The sequence below is a fragment of the Mustela putorius genome, unplaced genomic scaffold (genome assembly GCF_011764305.1).
Source record: "Mustela putorius furo isolate JIRA1106 unplaced genomic scaffold, ASM1176430v1.1 tig00000731_pilon_pilon_pilon, whole genome shotgun sequence".
In the NCBI taxonomy this organism is placed as follows: domain Eukaryota; kingdom Metazoa; phylum Chordata; class Mammalia; order Carnivora; family Mustelidae; genus Mustela; species Mustela putorius.
In genome coordinates this window covers 1,158,551-1,176,536 of record NW_025421461.1, presented here as the reverse complement: position 1 = coordinate 1,176,536, position 17,986 = coordinate 1,158,551, and the positions used below count along the sequence as shown (strand labels likewise).

Genomic DNA, 17,986 nt, shown 5'->3' with positions numbered 1-17,986 from the left:
TAGAGTATTATGGGCTAGTGAAGAGCACCTTGGACCCTTAGAGTCTAATTTCCATAGTGGCCACTGGTGCGGGACTCTGATCTCTTCTCCATGATTATAAGTTCCTTGCACATAAGAGACCACATCAAAATCAGCTGTCCTTCCACAGGCCCTGGTCCGGAATGACCAGAGGACACAAAGGACCATGCTAGCTAGAAGTGCAGTGGTCGACTGGTGCAAGCACTTTCAAAATGCTTTTAGTAGGGGCACCTGGGTGACTCAGTGGGTTAAGCCTCTGCCTTTAGCTCAGGTCATCATCCAGGGTCCTGGGATCGAGCCCCGCATTGGGCTCTCTGCTCTGCAGGGAACCAGCTTCCTCCTCTCTCCTCTCTCTCTGCCTGCCTCTCTGCCTACTTGTGATCTCTCTCTCAAATAAATAAATAAAATCTTTAAAAAAAAAAAAAAAAGCTTTCGGGAGAACATCTACAACTAAACCGACATGCGCCTAGCGACGGAGTCATTCCGCACCCGGCCATCAACCCAACAGAAACGGGCACTTACATCCACCAAGAGAAACGTACAAAAATGTTCACTGCAGCTTTATTTGTATGGCCAAGAACTGGAGACAGGAATGGGGTCATTCACACCGTACTATCTTCACACACCCGTGCACACTGGACACTAAAAAAACAGCTGACTGAGAAGTGCAACAAGGAGCTCAAGGAGTCGAACACATGCTATAGGGACCCAGGGGTGAAAACTTCCAGAAGAGGCAAGTGACAAGACAAGCTGCTGCTGCTGGCGGATGTGGGTGTCGTGAGGGTGGGGGCCTGCCGGGCTGCCCAACGTGCTCTGGGAGGTGGTGCAGGCAGCCATCACGCAAGTATGTATATGTGTTCCATGAGCTCTGTGCTCTGGATTTATGCACTGGGTGGCATGGAAGTTATAGGACATAATTCTTCTAAAAGGTGATTTTTTTTTTAAAGATTTATTTATTTATTTGACAGAAATCACAAGGAGGCAGAGAGGCAGACAGAGAGAAAGGAGGAAGCAGGCTCCCCGCTGAGCAGAGAGCCCGATGTGGGCTCGATCCCAGGACCCTGGGATCATGACCAGAGCTGAAGGCAGAGGCTTTAACCCACTGAGCCACCCAGGCACCCCTAAAAGGTGAGTTTCTATGAAAGAAGCAACATGGGCTTTGGAGCCTAGCCTAAATCTTGCTGTTCCTTCTGAGCTGGGTGGCCGTGGTTAGGCAGACCCCTTTCCTGCCTTGCTGGGCCATCCTCGCCCAGTACCAGGAGACCACAACTACCGTGGAGCTCTTGGGGGAGGGGGGCAAAATGGGGCATAAAGCCCTGAGCTCTGTGCCTGGCCCCGAGGAAGTGTTCCATCCCTGGTAGCTGTTATCAATAAGGAAGGATTTACACCACAAGTCTTGAGACATTTATTCCACAAATATTGACCAAGTGCTCCACGTGCCAGACACTGGGCCGGGCTGTGCAGATAGAGCAGGGAACAATAGACTTAGCCCTTTCTGTCATGAGTTGACATTCTGGTTGGTTCGCCCAGTCAACACACATGGATAGTGACTTGCTCAATGTAACGCAGCCGATAAGCGCTTGGGCCAGGACTCACGTTCGGCAGCTCGGGCTGTTCCCCAGGTCCCTGCCCAGCCCCCGGCCCTGGGTGCCTGTCACCACGAGAGGGCAGGTGGAGGTTCTGGGAGTTTTTACCAGTGAGGGGTGAGCAAGCGGGTGAGTGAGTCCCCAGCTTCCATACCTTGCTGTGGGAGAACTGAGGTACGCCCCAACTCTTCAGCGCCTCGGGGGGACTGGGACGAGCGGCAATCTCCTCACTACTGCGCATGGTTTTGGCCTCCCTCTCTCCCCAGTCTACTTCCTCACCCTCCCCCTGGTACTTTTTGGGACCATATCCCCACAAAACGACTTGTCCTCAAATCCTAGTTTCAGAGTCTGCTTTTCAGGAAGCCCACCCAAGAGAGCTGGCTGTCGGCCACGTGGTGGGGAGCCAGAGGTAGGAAGATGGCCCCTGGCTGGGAGGCTTGGGTCCAGCTGCCCTCCGAGACAGCTAGCCATGAAGCCTTCTCTCCTTCAGGAAGGTCTTACAGAGAGCAGAGAGGCTTGCTCTATCCTTGGCCGTGACCTGGCTGCCCTCCTCAGTCCTGAGCTTGTTGGTGGCCTCAGCCTTGTAGGGGGCAGGACTAGCTTTCAGCAAGACCACTGGTCTAGGGTACTTCTTGGAGAAGACGGTGGCTCAGGTGCCCCTGCTGCCCTTTCCTGTCACAAGCAACCACAACACACGGCTCTGGCTCCATGGGGCTCAGGCCTCTGCTCTCGGCCAACTGACAAGCTCTGAGGGCAAGTGGCCTTCCCTTATGGTCTCCGAAGCTGGGTTTTTATTTTTCTCCCCTGCCCCCATGCTTCCTACCTGTGTTCCATTCCTGTGGCCTCCGGGGCTTTGGGACCTTTGCAGCGCCGGCCAGGCTCTTCTAGAGGTTGGCCCTGGGACCATAGGGCAGAGGGTGATTTCTAATCAAGGGTCTGGCATGTGGGTGGCCAAGTCTTGTGGAGGGTCAGGGGATGCTTCAGGCTTGGATCTTGGGGTCAGGGAGCCTCAAGTCCATCCTTCTTGCTCTGCGTCAATTGCCGTGGCGACAAGAATGATAATCACGTCTCCTTATTTGGAGACGGGGTCTTCACAGGGGCAGTCGAGTCAAAATGAGGTCATTCAGGCGAGCCAACTCTAACATCACTGGAGTGCTTACATAAAAGGGAAATGTGGACACAGAGACAAGCATGCACAGAAACCAGAGAGCCATCTGCATGCTGAGGAGACAGACCTGAGACAGATCCTTCCCTCACAGCCCTGGTGACACTGTCATTGGACTTGTGGCCTCCAGGACAGTGACACAGGAGATTTCTATCAAGGTTTCCGTGTGTGGGGCTTTGTTAGAGCAGCCCCCGCAAACTAATATACATCTCTAATGAGATGTAATTCACATATCCCCAAATTCACGGATTTAAATCGTACAATTCAGGGGCGCCTTGGTGGCTCAGGTGGTTAAGCATCTGCCTTTGGATCAGATCGTGATCTGGAGTCCTGGGTTTGAATCCCACGTCAGGCTCCCTGCTCTGGGGGAGCCTGCTTTTCCCTTTTTCCCCACTCCCTGCTCGTGCTCTCTCTCTCTGTCTCTCTCAAATACATAAATAAGATCTTAAAAAAGATAATAAAGTGCACGATTCAATGCTTTTTATTTTGTCACATAGACTTGTGCAATTCTTTTTTTTTTTTTTTTTTTAATTTGACAGACAGAGATCACAAGTAGGCAGAGAGGCAGGCAGAGAAAGGAAGAGAAGCAGGCTCCCAGCTGAGCAGAGAGCCCGATGCGGGGCTCGATCCCAGGACCCTGGGATCATGACCTGAGCTGAAGGCAGAGGCGTTAACCCACTAAGCAACCCAGGCACCCCTACTTGTGCAATTCTCACCATGATCTCAATTTAGAGCATTTTCTTCACCCCAAAAGGACACCTGGTATCCACGAAGCAGCCACACCTCATCTTCTCTACACCCTCCCACCACCCCCCAATGCCCTGACAACCGCTAAATCCACTCTCTGCCTCTTCTGGACATTTCACACATGTGGACTCCTACAATGCATGGTGTTTTGTGACGGACTTCCTTCACCAAGTGTAATGTGTTCCACAGTCATCCATGCTGTGGCCTGGAGCACTTCTTCCTTACTTTTTAAGGCTGAATAACGTTCCACTATATGGGTATACCTACATTTTCTTTGCCCATCCATGTGCTGATGTGTAATCCAATTTTATTTTTATTTTTAAAATTTATGTATTTAAGTAAACTCTACACCCATTGTGGGACTTGAACTCAGGACCCTGAGATCAAGAGCCACGTGCTCTACAGACTAAGCCAGCCAGGCACCCCTAATTTTATTTTACAGGGAGGATTTGAAGCATGGCAAAATGTCTACATTTGTTAACTCCGAGTGTTGAAAACATGAATATCTGGTGCTTCTTTTTCTTTAAAGATTTTATTTATTTGAGGGGTTCCTGGGTGGCTCAGTCGTTGGGCATCTGCCTTTGGCCAAGTCATGATCCCAGGGTCCTGGGATCAAGCCCAGCATTGGGCTCCCTGCTCGGTGGAGAGTCTGCTTCTCCGTCTTCCACTCCCCCTGCTTGTGCTCTCTCTCTCGCTGTGTCTCTCTCTGTCAAGTAAATAAAGAAAATCTTTTTTTAATAAAAGATTTTATTATTTGAGAGAGAGAGAGAGAGAGAGTGAGCACACAAGCTGGGGGTGGGGCAAAGGGAGAGGTAGAAGCAGGCTCCCTGCTGAGCAAGAAGCCAGATGTGGGGCTCCATCCCAGGACCCCAGGATCATGACCTGAGCCGAAGGCAGACATTTAACTGACTGAGCCACCCAGGCACCCCTTGTTATGTTTCTTTATACTTTTCTGAATATCTGAAAGGATTCATCATTTTTAAATGCTAATCAATATATTTAAAAAATGTGTACTGTAAGGGGCAGAGAATGAGTCTCCAGCCATCGAAGCGAGATAGCAGTTGCTGACATTGGAAAGGAAAAGATGGGTTGAATGTTAAGGAGAAAAACAGTGTTCCTGAGCCTTCTTGCTCAAATTCCTGCTTCCCTGCTGACCCCAGTGTCCCAGGGATGGGGACCACGTCTGCTGCCTTTCCTACTGCCTTCCCGGCAGGGCCCAGCCCAGGATCAGTTCTCAGAGCAACTGTGAATGATCCCTTGAGTGGGGCGGGCTGGGCTGCAGAGTCTCTGCCTAGGTTCCCAGTCCCTACAGCCTTCCTCTCTCTCCATCCAAAGGCCCATTCCAGCCAGACTTTGGTAACCTGCCTCCTGCACTGATGGGGAGCTCACTCCCTCATGAGGTGCTCACCCCAATGCCATCCACTAGGAACGGGGACCCCAGGATCTCCCCCCTTTGGAGAGAGAGTCTGCTGGTGGCAGGCCGCAAGGTAGAAGGGCTCAAAGGTCAAATGTGCTTGGGGCTCTCCGTGTGATGTGATGCATCTGTTTACTGACCAGTGTACGCCAGGTGCTGGTTCTGGGTGTTATGCTCATTCCTTCCTCCCAACGGAGAAGAGGACTAGGACTACTCCTATCTGAAAAATAGTCCTCAGAGAGGCAAAGCCCTGGCCAAGTACCCACAGCTGGTGAGGGGCCCTATCACGGCTCAGGTTTATCCTGTGCCCCGTACCCTTCTTCTTAACTCACAGCACCAGCAGCAGACCAAAGCCTGGGACTCTCCAGCTTAGCCGATGGTGGGGTCCCCCTTCCCCTAATCCACAGGGGCAGCCTGCAGGTCCTCTTTACAGAGGACTGTAAAGACGCTTCACAGACACTTTCTCTGGGCATTTGTGACCATGCGTGAAAACAAAGCCGTCTGTTCTTCCTCCCACTTATAATTTGCAGTAGAGAAACTGACATTTTTCACCCAAAGTGATGCCGTAATTGTCAAGGACTGGGCCGTGATGGTGGAACTTTAGGCGTGGTGGCTAAGATGCAGTGCTGGGCCTAGAGGAGAGGCTGTTTCAGATTCTCCTGTGGGCTGGAGGTGGTCAGGAGGGCAGGCAGTGGTCTTGGTCTACCCAGGCTAAAGACAGGGCCATGCGGCCACCCCCCCCGACTCCCCCCAACCCCGGCCTCGCCCCACCCGCCGACTAGGAGAAGGTGCAGGAGTGTTTCCTGGGAATGAGCCTCAAAGGGAGCCAAGATAGGGGTGGGAGGGAGGCCAGACCCAGTGTCCCCTCCCACAGGACTGGCATTCTTTCCTCGAAACCTTGCAAGATGACTGCATGGCTCCCTGCTGTGGCCCGGGTTTCTGTGGCATCCCTGAAATGCCGGGATGCCGGGAAGGGCAGGCAGGCTGGCTGTCTGTGGCCCACATGGCTGCTGCCCCCATTGCCCTGAATTATGTGCAGCTGAATGGGTGGGCCCCGCCCACTTCATCTGAGTCCCAAGAATGTTGTCATCTGGCCACCCACAGCCTTATCAGCCTGGCCTTTTCTCAGGATTGCTGGGACAAGGGGCGTGGGCGTTCTCAGGACTCTGGGGGATTCTGGGAATGTGTCTTTGCCTCCCCAGATCGCCGGCTCTCAAAGCGACACAGGACCCTCATCTCCCTCCTCACTGAAGGGGAAACTGAGGCCCGCAAGGGACAGGGTCTTGCTTGAGGACATGAGAGATTTTTTTTAGCACAAGGGACCTTTGTTTCTCAACCTTCTCCCTAGAGAAGAGTGAGAACCACAGCACTTGGGGCCCATGTCAGGGAGCATGGCCCCTCGGAGGCCCCAGTCTTAGCATCGGAGGCTGCTGGTGATGGGGTTTCGGTGGGAAGCACCAGCTGGAGTCGACTGAGCCCTGGGCGAGGAGCCAGCAGGCTGGGCTTACCCTTTCTTGCTGAAGGGATCTCGGAGGAACTCCTTCCAGTTTAGGAACCTGAAGACCAGAGGGGTTAAGCAGGAGGAGGTGAGGTCAGCGCAGTGGGTGTCAGATCCAAGGTCAGATCACACTGGGCCTCGTGGGTGGAGTTGGGGCCCAACGGAGCCGATAAGCGGAGGAAGGTGAGATCTGACTTTATTCCTTCACTTGCCTCTTAATTCTGGTGCACGGTTCAGGGTCCTTGCTTCCTGACCAGGGAGATGAGTATGTTAAACAAACCCAAACCCGTGAGAACACAGGGGAGTGAGACAAGGCCACAGGCCTTGTGCCCCTGAACCGGGACCACCAGGCAAGTGGGGATAAATCCTTCTCCTTCCTTCCATTTTCCTCCTACCTTCTCTTCCAATCTTCCTTCTCAGAGGGACCAGACATTCTCATTGACAGGAAGGGTACCACAGCAGCCACTTCGAGGTGTGTGGGATGGTGAGAAGCACACTGTGGGGTCAGCTGTTTGGGGAGCCTCAGGCCATCTCTTTCCCCTCTTTGAGACCCCTTTCCTCAAGTGTAAATAGGGCAGCAATGGGGGGGTGAAAAGGGGTACAGCCCGGCTACCAGGCTACCTTCATCTTGTTCGGCTCCCAAGTCCTGCCTGCATAGGAGTCTATTAGAAACAGAAATTTAGTTCTGGCCACACACCCAGAAGTCACTTGTCACCCGTGGCTTCTTGGACCTACAATGTGGCCCTGCTTCCTTCTCCTGCCCTGTTTTTCTCCCCTGCCAGCCTCCCTTTTGGAGTTTCAAAGTGTCTGCTCTTTCCTGCCTCGGGACCTTTGCACTTGCTGTCCCCTGCTGGAACTAGTATTGGCAGGCCACCCTCTCTGAGCCACCTTCCCCATCTACCCCCTCAACCTGCCTCTCTGCCCTAGGCCCTCAGAGCTTCCCGCTGCTTGTTCCCTGCCCAGACCTCAAGGCTTTGAAGATGGGAACATGGGCTTCACGCCTGGCCCCCAGACTAAGCCAAAAGTCCCATCCAATTAGGCAGGAGAGCCACATTGCCTGTCGCTGTATCATCAGCTCTGGCCTGGCTGGACACGGAACGCTGGAAGTGTTCAAGGAGGAAAATCAGATTCTGGAGTCCCTTCCTGGTTTTTAGAAGAGCTAATGACTGAACCAGGGTGTGGCACTAGGGCAGATCTGGAGTGGGCCCTGTCCAGGGAGGGGCCTGGAACCGAGAATGCCTCCATGGCCCTGTCTGAGCCACCTGCCCCGAATGGGTGGACCAGGGTCCCAGGGGCCTTGCACCCAGCCAGACAGGTTCCCCAGCCAGTTTAGCAGGATTGCTGTGGACAGCATGGAGCCCTACAAAGCGACCCATGTTGACACCTTTGGCCCAGTTACCTGGTAAAAGGTTTTGGACTCTGGGCCCAGGAGAGCTGGCCCAGTCTCTCCCTGGCCTCAGTCCCTCTGGCTCCCTGGCCTTCTCTGCATGAGCCTCCCACTTGTAGGCGCTCTGCTTGCACTCAACAATGAGTTCAGTGGTAAGGATGGGTCCCCAGCCACTTGTGGAATTTACAGGGTGGGAATCCCAAGTCACACCCCGTGGGGTGTGGGAATAGGACAGCATTAGATCTCTTGCAAGAGCTCTGCCTTAGGTCCCCCACCCCAAGACAAGATTCTGAGTGCAGGTGGCCTGTGTGAGGGTGATCCAGAAAACCCCCATAGATGCGTGGTGAGGTGAGATGGGGGGGGGGGTGGGGAGGAGAGCCCAGATGGGCACCTTGGTGGACAGGCCTCCCCTGTGGGCACCTGGGGCTCCCTGCCCTGCAGAGCTCCCCAGAGTGAGCCCAGTCCCATGGCCAGCCAGGTGGGTGCTGACCCACCGATTCCCCCCCCCCCCCGCCGTTGGCTGCTCCGGGGCTGGGGATGATAAGCTCCATTCTGAGGCTCCCCGGGGGTGCAGTGTGTCACTGAGAACGCACTTCTTGGGTGCAACCTGGGATGGGGTTCGATGACAGCTTCTGCTACAATTTTTTTTAAGAGCCTTTCTGAAGCCATCTGAGGAGTGGAATTTCCTACAAGTCCCCCCTCTTCCCGTCATCCCTCATGATGACAACATCAAGCAGGTAAAACCTGAATGGACACCCAGGTATCCCAGGTAATTCTCAGAATGAAATCTCGTCTCCATGGTCCGCGCAGCCAGCCGTGACCCAAGCCTCAGGAGACTTGGATCCCACCCGAGTTCAGCCTCACAGCCTGACTCCCCTCCTGCTCTTGCTTCCAGCCAGGCTGCCTTCTAGCAGTTTCCTGCTCCTTGGCGGCCTCCTCCTGCTTCAAGGCCTTTTGCATGCCATTCCCACTGCCTCGCATCCACTTTTCCCTGTGGTTTCGGTTCTTCCCCGGTCTGGCTCAGGGAACAGTCTCCTGACCAAACACCCCCTTACACTGGGACGCTCTCCCTATGGCCTCTCTGTCCCCCGTACTTCAGATGGGGTTTGGTGTCCCCTGGTTGAACGGCCCTGTCTGCGTGCCACGGTACCCAGCTGTTCAGGAATGTTTGCCGACAGGATGAACAAACACTCAACAACAATCCAGGATGAATGTTCCGGGCTGGTGGGTGCCCCTAACTCAGAGCACAACCTGGTGACCGTCTGCTCTGAGCCATGTCTCTGTCTACGAAGGTGACAGTCCAGAGACATAATTGTCAAGGGAGATCTGTTTGTATTCCCAGGACTGGAAAAGCTCGGGATAGCTCTCTTTAGATCAATTAGTTCTATCATCTTCCAAATGAAAAGATCGGGACCGTGACCTAGACGTAAGGACAGGGTAGAGGAGCCTGAAAATGCTTGCTGGGGTCCCCCGTAACCTTGGACCTGGTAGTGAGACATGCTGCATAGAAGGCAGACAGTCCTGGGTAGAGGAAGGAGACCACAACTCACACTCTTCTCCCTGGAACCCTGATCTGGTAAGGGAGGGAATATACATCAGTTTTCCTTAAACCACTGAAATCCACTCTGGTAAGTTAAGCTGAAGCAAAACAAGCAAAGAATGTGTTGAGAGAATATGAACTAACACACAGAAGTAAGTGTAGAACCAGACATTGGAAAGAGCTTTGGAAAGGCCATGAGATTTAGGTAACAGAATTCATGGGCAGCCTTTGGGATGAATATACTTCTGCTTCCACCTTTGAGTAATGTTTCTCAAGACTCAAATTTCCTGAATATGTAAAGAGTTCCAGTAAGTCAATAAGACAAATAAAACTGCAATAGGGAAATGAACAAGAATATGAACGAACAGTCCATGGAACAGGAGACACGAATGACTCTTCAACTTATGAAAAGATGTTTAGTCTTATTCAAAATAGAAGTGCAAATTGAAACTACGGCCCAATGCCATTTTTCGTGTATCAGATTGGCAATGACCCAAAGCTTCAATAATACTGTGTTGGCGTGGGTGTGGGAGACAAGTCCTCTCACACATTACTGGTGGGAGTGTAAACTGGTACAGCTACTATCAAAAATTTTAAAGTGCACGTGCCTTTTGCCCTGAAAACGCCCTCCTAGGAACTTACCCTGCAAGAACATTTGCATATGTACAGATGATACTACCGCAAGGATATTATACCGTAGTATTTTTTGTTTTGTTTTGTTTTGTTTTGGTAATAGCAGGAGATTGGAAACAACGTACATACCCGTCAATAGAAGACAGTGAGCTCCATGATAATATATCCACTCCATGAACACTGCGGCTGTTAAAAAGAGAACAGGGCAGTGGTCTACACTCTGGGTTGAACTCCTGGACAAGCTATTCAGTGAGAAGAACAGGATTCAAGGACGGAGTATTGTGAATGAACACGCGCATCTCTTTTGAAGCCTGTTCACTATCTCTGAATTCCAGATCTACACTTCTGTCCTGGAGCAGCTCCTGTTTCTGTGCTATGCCCTGGTCCCATCTCAAAATAGGTGCTATTTCCAGGGCACCTCTGCCCTGGACTGAGTGTGTTTTGGCTTCTAACTGTCCATGCCTGATATTCTTCAAAGGGGCCTGTTTTCAAAGGACTGGAGCTATTTTTCCCTTCTTGAGGAGAGCTGGAAGTGTCCCTAACCCGGGATGGCCCTTCGTTGGTGACTAACACATTGGGGAGCCTGAAAGCCTAACATCTTAGCTCAGGTCGAGATACGTTGGAATGCATGGCTCAGTCCCCTGAGGGGTCATGGGGGAGCTGCCCTGGGGAGATCTCTCCCCAGCCTCACAGCCTTACCTGGTTTTTTTGCCTCCTCTGTCTGCGTTCCCCCCTTCCTTTACCAGTCTCCCGGGATCTGCCTCCTGCGTACAGTGTTGTCACCTAAATCAGGACCTGATTCTGGGAACTGTGATTAAGACACTCCTCTCTTCACATGGCCTTATTTTTTCCCTGTCTTACCTCACATGCAGAGGGCTTATAATGTGCTAGCTCTCTCCTTACAGTGGTGTTGGGAATAATATAAAAAAACTACTAAAAAATAATATTAGCAAAAATCAGCTAATGGTATTGAACAGTGTCTATGTATCAGGCCTGGATTTGAGTACTGTGCACGCATTACCCCGTCCAGTCCCCACAATAAGCCTTATGACATAGGTATCATGATTATTCCCGTTTTACAGGCTGGGGGAACTGAGGCTCCCAGAGCTCAGCAACTTGTCCCAGGTCCTGTGTAGGAAGTGCAAGTGGCTTCGAAGTCTTTGTTTTGAAGTCCATCTCCACTGCCAAACTCATACCCCCTATTAAATCGAAATCAGCGGGGTGTGGTGAGTGTGAAAGTTCCACGTGCAAGAGAAATCTGCTTTTTCAAAACAGGCAAATAGGGAAAGATCACATACTTTTCCAAAGCATTCTCTACTTTGCAGTCTTTCCTTCAAAAACACACATCCCGGGGCACCTGGGTGGCTTGGGGTGTTAAGCCTCTGCCTTCTGCTCAGGTCATGATCCCAGAGTCCTGGGATCAAGACCTACACGGGGCTCTCTGCTCGGCGGGAAGCCTGCTTCTTCTTCTCTGTCTCTGCCTGCCTCTCTGCCTACTTGGGATCCCTCTCTGTCAAATAAATTAAAAAATCTTTAAAAACAACAACAACACACACATCTCATCCGAGGATGAGAAATAGGACATTCAAGGTAGGCAGAGCCTCTGGGATCAGCCACGTTGGCAGAGGTGGGAAGGGAGCCCCCCACTGGGAAAGGTGCCCCCAGCCCCACTGCAGCGAGCTCTGGCCTTCCGGTTTCCCAGGTACCACGGGCAGGGTGTGGGACAGAGCAGACAGACTGCGGGTACATTTTGCATACTTGACGAGTGAGACTTCTTACATTTCAAGCCTGCTTTTCATCCCTAACCCACGTGCCACCTGGAACCACAGGATTCCATCCTTGGTCCTTAACCAACTTGTACTGACACCTGGCAGGTGAGTCTGCCCTGGGAGGAAGGAGGATTCCTGGAAACCGATCCCACCCACACTGAGATGGCTAGAAACAACTTACCTATACAAGGAAGCACCTGTGGACTGTGTCAGTATAACCCACTCGGCCCAAAGAAACCCTAGCTCCAGCTTGTCTCCCTGTGGTGTCCGTAGTTCTCCAATGCCTGGGGCCACTTTAACACCACCCTGTGCCAGGGCAAGAGTGAAAGGGAAGACAGGGCCTGGAGACAGTGGTCTTAACACACTGTGGTTAAAGATCTTTCTTGTGCAAAATTTCACATAGCATATGCCCAGGCCATGGGTGGGGTCCATAGACAGAGCAGCCAGAGGCCACCAGCAACCTCTAGACACTCTGGCCTCAGAGTTCTGCCTGAGGAACCCTCCCCATTGGATGAAGGAGCACTCTCTGCCCTTCTGTCTGCCAGGCTGGAAGAACCAAGGCCACCTCAGAGGAAGTGGAGGGCCCTAGGGAGAGGCAGAGAAATCCAGAAATATGTCATTGTGTTTTGGCAGGGGCCCTAAAGGGACACTAGCTCCCAAAGGGACAAGAGGATAGCGTTGTCCTGCACTTGACCCTCTCATTCTCCTGGAGGCCCTGTTGTGTGGCTCCTAGAAGGAATCTGGGATCCTTTTCCCCTGAGCGTCCCTGCGAGAAGGCACCCAGGCTCCGGCACCTGACAGGATCTGAACAGACACTCCTTGCCCTTTCGACTGATTACACTGCTTTTCTACGTCCAGGGTCTTATATTCAACCCCAGAACCTCTGAATAAGTCAAGGGCTTTTGACCACATGAACTGATAATAAAAATCACCGGATTGTAAACTGCAAAAGAGTGTTTGTTGTTCCCCGCTGTTTCTCTGTCTAGAAGCATCGCGGCCACATAGGAGACTTCGGATGAGTAGAAGGTCAGTGATTGACTATGGAGCCCTCTGCAGAAGCCACAGCACACCTCTGTTGTGGGTTTTCTCCTTCACGGCTCAGGACAGCCCCATTTTCCAGATGAGTCCATAAAAGCTCAGAAAGGAGAAAATGCTTGTCCAGGCTCACAAGGGAGCGGTGAGACTGGGATTTGCATTCACCTGTTGGACTCCGTACTGGTACTGCCTTGCTATAAGACAGGAAGAGGGAGGGGCCTGACCCCTGTCTCAGGAACCAGGCAGTTGAGAGGCCCAGAGCTCTGGCCAGGAGCTGCGTCTCCCTCCTCTGCTGCACAGATATGGCCACACGATCCTCCTCTCCCTTTCTGCTCTTTTCTTCTCCACAAGTCCCACCATCCCTGACCAGACTCTCTTCTGGGAGTGCAGGGCAGGAAGTAGAAGAAGGAATGGGGAGCACTAAGGACCCCAAAGGGGTGCCTTGCAAGTTGAGTGGCAGCTCGCTAAGAAGTGACATGGGCATCTGGAAAAGGGACTGAGGGACAAAGGCAGGAGCCGTTCCTCCTGTAAGGGGCTCCTCCTGAGGAACCCTCAGTGTTTCTGCCTGCGGAGGCCAGCCCTAAGCTTGCCAGAGCTCTGCACCCTCCCGCAAGGACAGCCTGTTCGTCCCTTGCTTAGGGGCAGGTCCCCTGGGCCGCCACCTCTTAGCACTGGGAATTCCTGAGCATTGAATATAAACATAAAAAACAAAGTAACTTGTGTTCTTTGTCTTGGTTCTTGGTTTTAAAGACACAGACACAGACAACAGAAAGATGAAATAACTTGCCACTCTCCCCAACATTCTATGATGGCCCCTTGCAAACACCCAGAGCGGCTGTGAGAATTATGCAGAGAACTCCCACGCACCCTACCATCTAGACACTGCAGCTCTCGTCTCGTCTCCCTTGGTTCCTGTGCTCTCGGCTCTCTCTCTCCCCCGGTCTCTGTTTATACAGCCATTTCTCTGAGTTTGGGATGCATTTCACATTCAGCTGAAGACAACAGTGTGGTCTCCTGAAACCCTGCAGGAGAAAATACATTTACAGTGCTGTGCTGGATTTATTTTTTAAAAATCTGAAAATAGGGGCACCTGGGTGGCTCAGTGGGTTAAGCTTCTGCCTTCAGCTCAGGTCATGATCTCAGGGTCCTGGGATCGAGCCCCACATCAGGCTCTCTGCTCAGCGGGGAGCCTGCTTCCCCTTCTCTCTCTGCCTGCCTCTCTGTCTACTTGTGATCTCTGTCTGTCAAATAAAATAAATAAAATATTTTTTTTAAAAAAATCTGAAAATAGGGGCGCCTGAGTTACTGGCTGGCTCAGTGGATTAAAGCCTCTGCCCTCCGCTCAGATCATGATCCCAGGGTCCTGGGATTGAGCCCAGCATCGGGCTTTCTGCTCAGCAAGGAGCCTGCTTCCTCCTCTCTCTTTCTGTCTGCCTCTCTGTCTACTTGTGATCTCTATCTGTCAAATAAATAAATAAAATCTTAAAAATCTGAAAATAAGTGGACCTGCACAGTTTAAATCCATTTTGTTCGAGGGTCAGCTGTAGTTCAAGACTCCTCAATGAGCTCACTGGCAAGCATGTCACCTTCTTTCAAAATACAGTTTATAAGGGTGCCTGGGTGGCTCAGTCATTAAGTGTCTGCCTTCAGCTCAGGTCATGATCTTGGGGTCCTGGATTTGATCCCTGCATCAGGCTCCTTGCTCAGTGGGGAGCCTGCTTCTCCTTATCTCACTCCCTCTGCTTGTGTTCTCTCTTTCACTGTGTCTCTCTCTGTCAAATAAATGAATAAAATATTTTTTAAAAAAGGGCACCTGGGTGGCTCAGTGGGTTAAGCCTCTGCCTTCGGCTCAGGTCATGATCTCAGGGTCCTGGGATCAAGCCCCACATGGGCTCTCTGCTCAGCGGGGAGCCTGCTTCCCTGCACTCCTCTGCCTGCCTCTCTGCCTGCTTGTGATCAATGTCTGTCAAATAAATAAATAAAATCTTTTTTTTTAATCTTTAAAAAAAATAGTCTTATATCCTGCCGTTTTTGTGTGTCATTACAACAGGTTTAAAAAATCACTCCTTGGGGGCACCTGGGTGGCTCAGTGGGTTAAAGCCTCTGCCTTCGGCTCAGATCATGATCCCGGGATCCTGGGATCGAGCCCTGCATTGGGCTCTCTGCTCTGCAGGGAGCCTGCTTTCTCCCCCCTCTCTCTCTGCCTGCCTCTCTGCCTACTTGTGATCTCTCTCCCTCTCTCTCAAATAAATAAAATTAAAAAAAAAATCACTCCTTAGCAAATCTGTCCATAATCTCTTTAGTTATTCTCCTTTGTTGGAGTTTGCATATTTTTTCTGCCTTCCCACCAGTGTGAATAGTGCCCTGAATTGTTTTAAGTTTTAATTTATTTAAGTAACCTCTACACCCCACATGGGGCTCAAACTCAGGACCCTAAAATCAAGAGATGCATGCTCTTGTGACTGAGCCAGCCAGGCGCCCCTGGACAGCTTTATATGTTCCTGTCTGCTGTGCCTCTGATCAGTCTCTTCAGGAAGATTCACGGGAGGGAGAACAGCTGGACCGAGGGGTAGGGGGTTGGGGGGAGGGGGAACTGCTGGCCTTTAAAGGCATTTGGTAGGTCCTGCCAAACAGCCATCCAGCATTCCCGAAAGGTTGTACAAATGGACACGCCCACCAGCAGCGGGGCACCTGCTCAACACTATTCTGGCAAGCTCGGAAGTATTATAAATCATTACAACGTTTACCAATTGAAGACATCCCCAATGGATAGCGTTGATTTCTTTGATTGTGAATATAGTTTGTTTTGTTTTTTTCCCTTCTGGGCATCCTCCGTTTGTATCCTTTGCTCTTTCTCTCTCTGTCCTTGTCCTGCCTGGGTCAAGTTCTCGTTCTGCTGGATGGCTGGGCCGCTTAGCCTCAGCGTGCCTCAGCGTCATCCTCTGGGAAAGGGGTTATTTGCACACAAAGTGTTCAGAACGGCTGCCCTCCTGTACGGAGCACTCCACAGATGCCCCCATTATTTGTATATGAAGGAAATCAGCCCTTTGTCTTCTTTGCTGCCAATCACTTCCTTTTCAAATTCGAAACCTTGTCAGTGTGGCTGAGCCGGCTGCCCCAGGGAAGGGGGAGGGGTGAGGGGCTGAGGAGTTTCGTGTTCGCTGAGCAATGTCTTGGAAGGAATGTCTACTACTTGAAAACATTCTCAGAGCCATAAAGATAGGCTGGTTGGCCCCAAACCAAAACCCAAATTAGTCCCAAGGAAGATTTCGCAACTTCCTTTGAGAGATGCCTCCCAGCACCCCAGGCTTGGGCCAGAGAGTCCTGCCTGATCGTTAACCCAATTTCTTCCTGCTCTCCCAGCTCCCCTCCACCCTCCCTGGGTGGAGGCAGCAGGGACTTTTACCCCCAAAGAGAGAGCCTTCCCAGGGTTTGGCAGGTGGGACTCACCTCTGAGCCAGGTGAGGCCCTAAGAGGGCGAGACTGGGCCCTGGCAGCTTCAGCCCACGCCCTGTTTCCATTCCCTTCCGGTGAGTCAGTGGGGGCGGGGCCCTGGTGCCACTCATTCCCTCTTTCTCAACCTGCCTCTCCTTCCTGGATTCCTGGGGACCTCTCTGGTGTGGAGGAGCCCGGGGAAGCTTGAGCTAGAAGCAGAATTCCAAGTTGGGGAGGCTTGAAGAGGCCACACCCACTCTGACGGCCCGGTTGGAGCTGTTCACCTCCCGGCCTCTGGAACTTGGCCTGGAACTTGAAGTTGTGTCTTGGCCCTACCTCTGTCCTCCATCATCTGACCTCCAGGATGACCCTCCTGTTGGCACAAAGACAGCTCCACTCACTGTTTCACACAAACCTCTGCCTACCTCTGCTTGAAAATCAGCCAGCTATGCAATGTTTTAGAAACTTTCCCCAGGTTTGAAAACCATTGGGGGGGGGGTCCCCACACTGTCATGGGAGAAAGCATTCTTTACTCTGCTGTGAGCAGAACAGGGGGTCCCCATGCCAGGGCCCCAGCCCCCAGGAGATGATGGCAACAGAATGCCATCAGCCTCAGTACCCAGCCCACTAAAACCACATGCCTGAGGCCTTCTGGGTCACAGCACCCAGAGCTCTGTCCTGGCTTGGCCCCAGCAGACAGGACTAACCAACTCCCAGCTGAGCTGGCAGAACAGCTCCCTCCGCTGGGCTCCAAGTAAAGGCTACACAGCAGGGCCCAGAGATAGAGGAAAACGCCTCACCCTTAGCTTAGCAGGAGTCAGAAAGCTCTGGAAGGGGTCTGGCACTCAGGAGAAGCAAGTGCTTAAGTCCACTCCAGGAGCTACTGCATTCTCTAAACACTGGAAAGGAATGTTCTCCCACAGCTAACTTGATAAAGTGTGGTGGGTTCATACCATGGCAGATGTGCAAAGAGAAGAAAACGAGCAAACTCTTCTTGCATGCCACTCCTTAGACAAATTGCACTAAGTAGGACCAGAGAATCCAGACCCAGAAAGAGCACAAACTGCATGGTTCCCCTTACATGAAGTTCCCCCAGGCAAGCAAAACCCATCAGTGGTGAGGGGCTCAGGGCAGAGGTCTCCTTGGAGGAGGGGGCATTGTTGACTGGGAGGAGGCACAAGGGAGCCTGTATCTCCACCGAGGGTGTGGCTGAAGAGTGGTCCAGCTACGTTGGTGCACTTTGCTCTAAGTTGTCCCTCAATATCAACAAGAAGAGTTAGAATGTGGGACCCATCAGAGCCTGGGGCTGCCCAGCCTTGAGCGCCAGTCCCCTGCAGCTTTCTGGTAGCCCGGAGAGGTCAGAGCTGGAACTATCGAGGTCAGTGCAACAGATCGCTGGCTCAGTCCCAGGGTTTCTGCATCAGCAGTTCTGGGGTGAGGCCCGGGAATTTGCATTTCAGACACTTCCGTCTGTCCATCCACAGGCTCCTGACAATGGCCAGTCGGTGTGTGAGAACAGAAGGTGCTTCGGAGACTGCTGCAGGAGCACCCCCAAGCTGAGAAGTTTCCAGGCACATTCAGGAGGAGGTGTCCTTGGAGGATACAGAAGATCTGCAAATGCTAACCAAGCAGGAGCTGGGAACTCAGTGGGAGCACAGCAAGGAGGAAAGCAGCACTCCCTTCCCCGGTGGGTGCAGGCTGGGTGGCGGGGACATGTAGCTTCTGTTTGTGTTTCGTTCTGTTTTGTTTTTGAGTGATA

The 17,986-nt window shown here is 52.1% G+C and overlaps 2 long non-coding RNA genes across 2 annotated transcripts; one reads left to right on the top strand and one right to left on the bottom strand.

Annotated features, from left to right (window-relative positions):
* Positions 1–4,482: 4,482 nt before the first annotated feature.
* LOC106004101 lies at positions 4,483–16,399 on the bottom strand. The gene is made up of 4 exons (XR_001176964.2): positions 16,243–16,399; positions 13,665–13,814; positions 10,118–10,174; positions 4,483–6,486 (listed from the first exon to the last, which is right to left on the bottom strand). It is a non-coding gene; the product is annotated as an uncharacterized LOC106004101 (long non-coding RNA).
* Positions 7,839–11,027, top strand: LOC123393053. The gene is made up of 3 exons (XR_006607753.1): positions 7,839–7,967; positions 8,468–8,552; positions 10,092–11,027. It is a non-coding gene; the product is annotated as an uncharacterized LOC123393053 (long non-coding RNA).
* Positions 16,400–17,986: the final 1,587 nt, after the last annotated feature.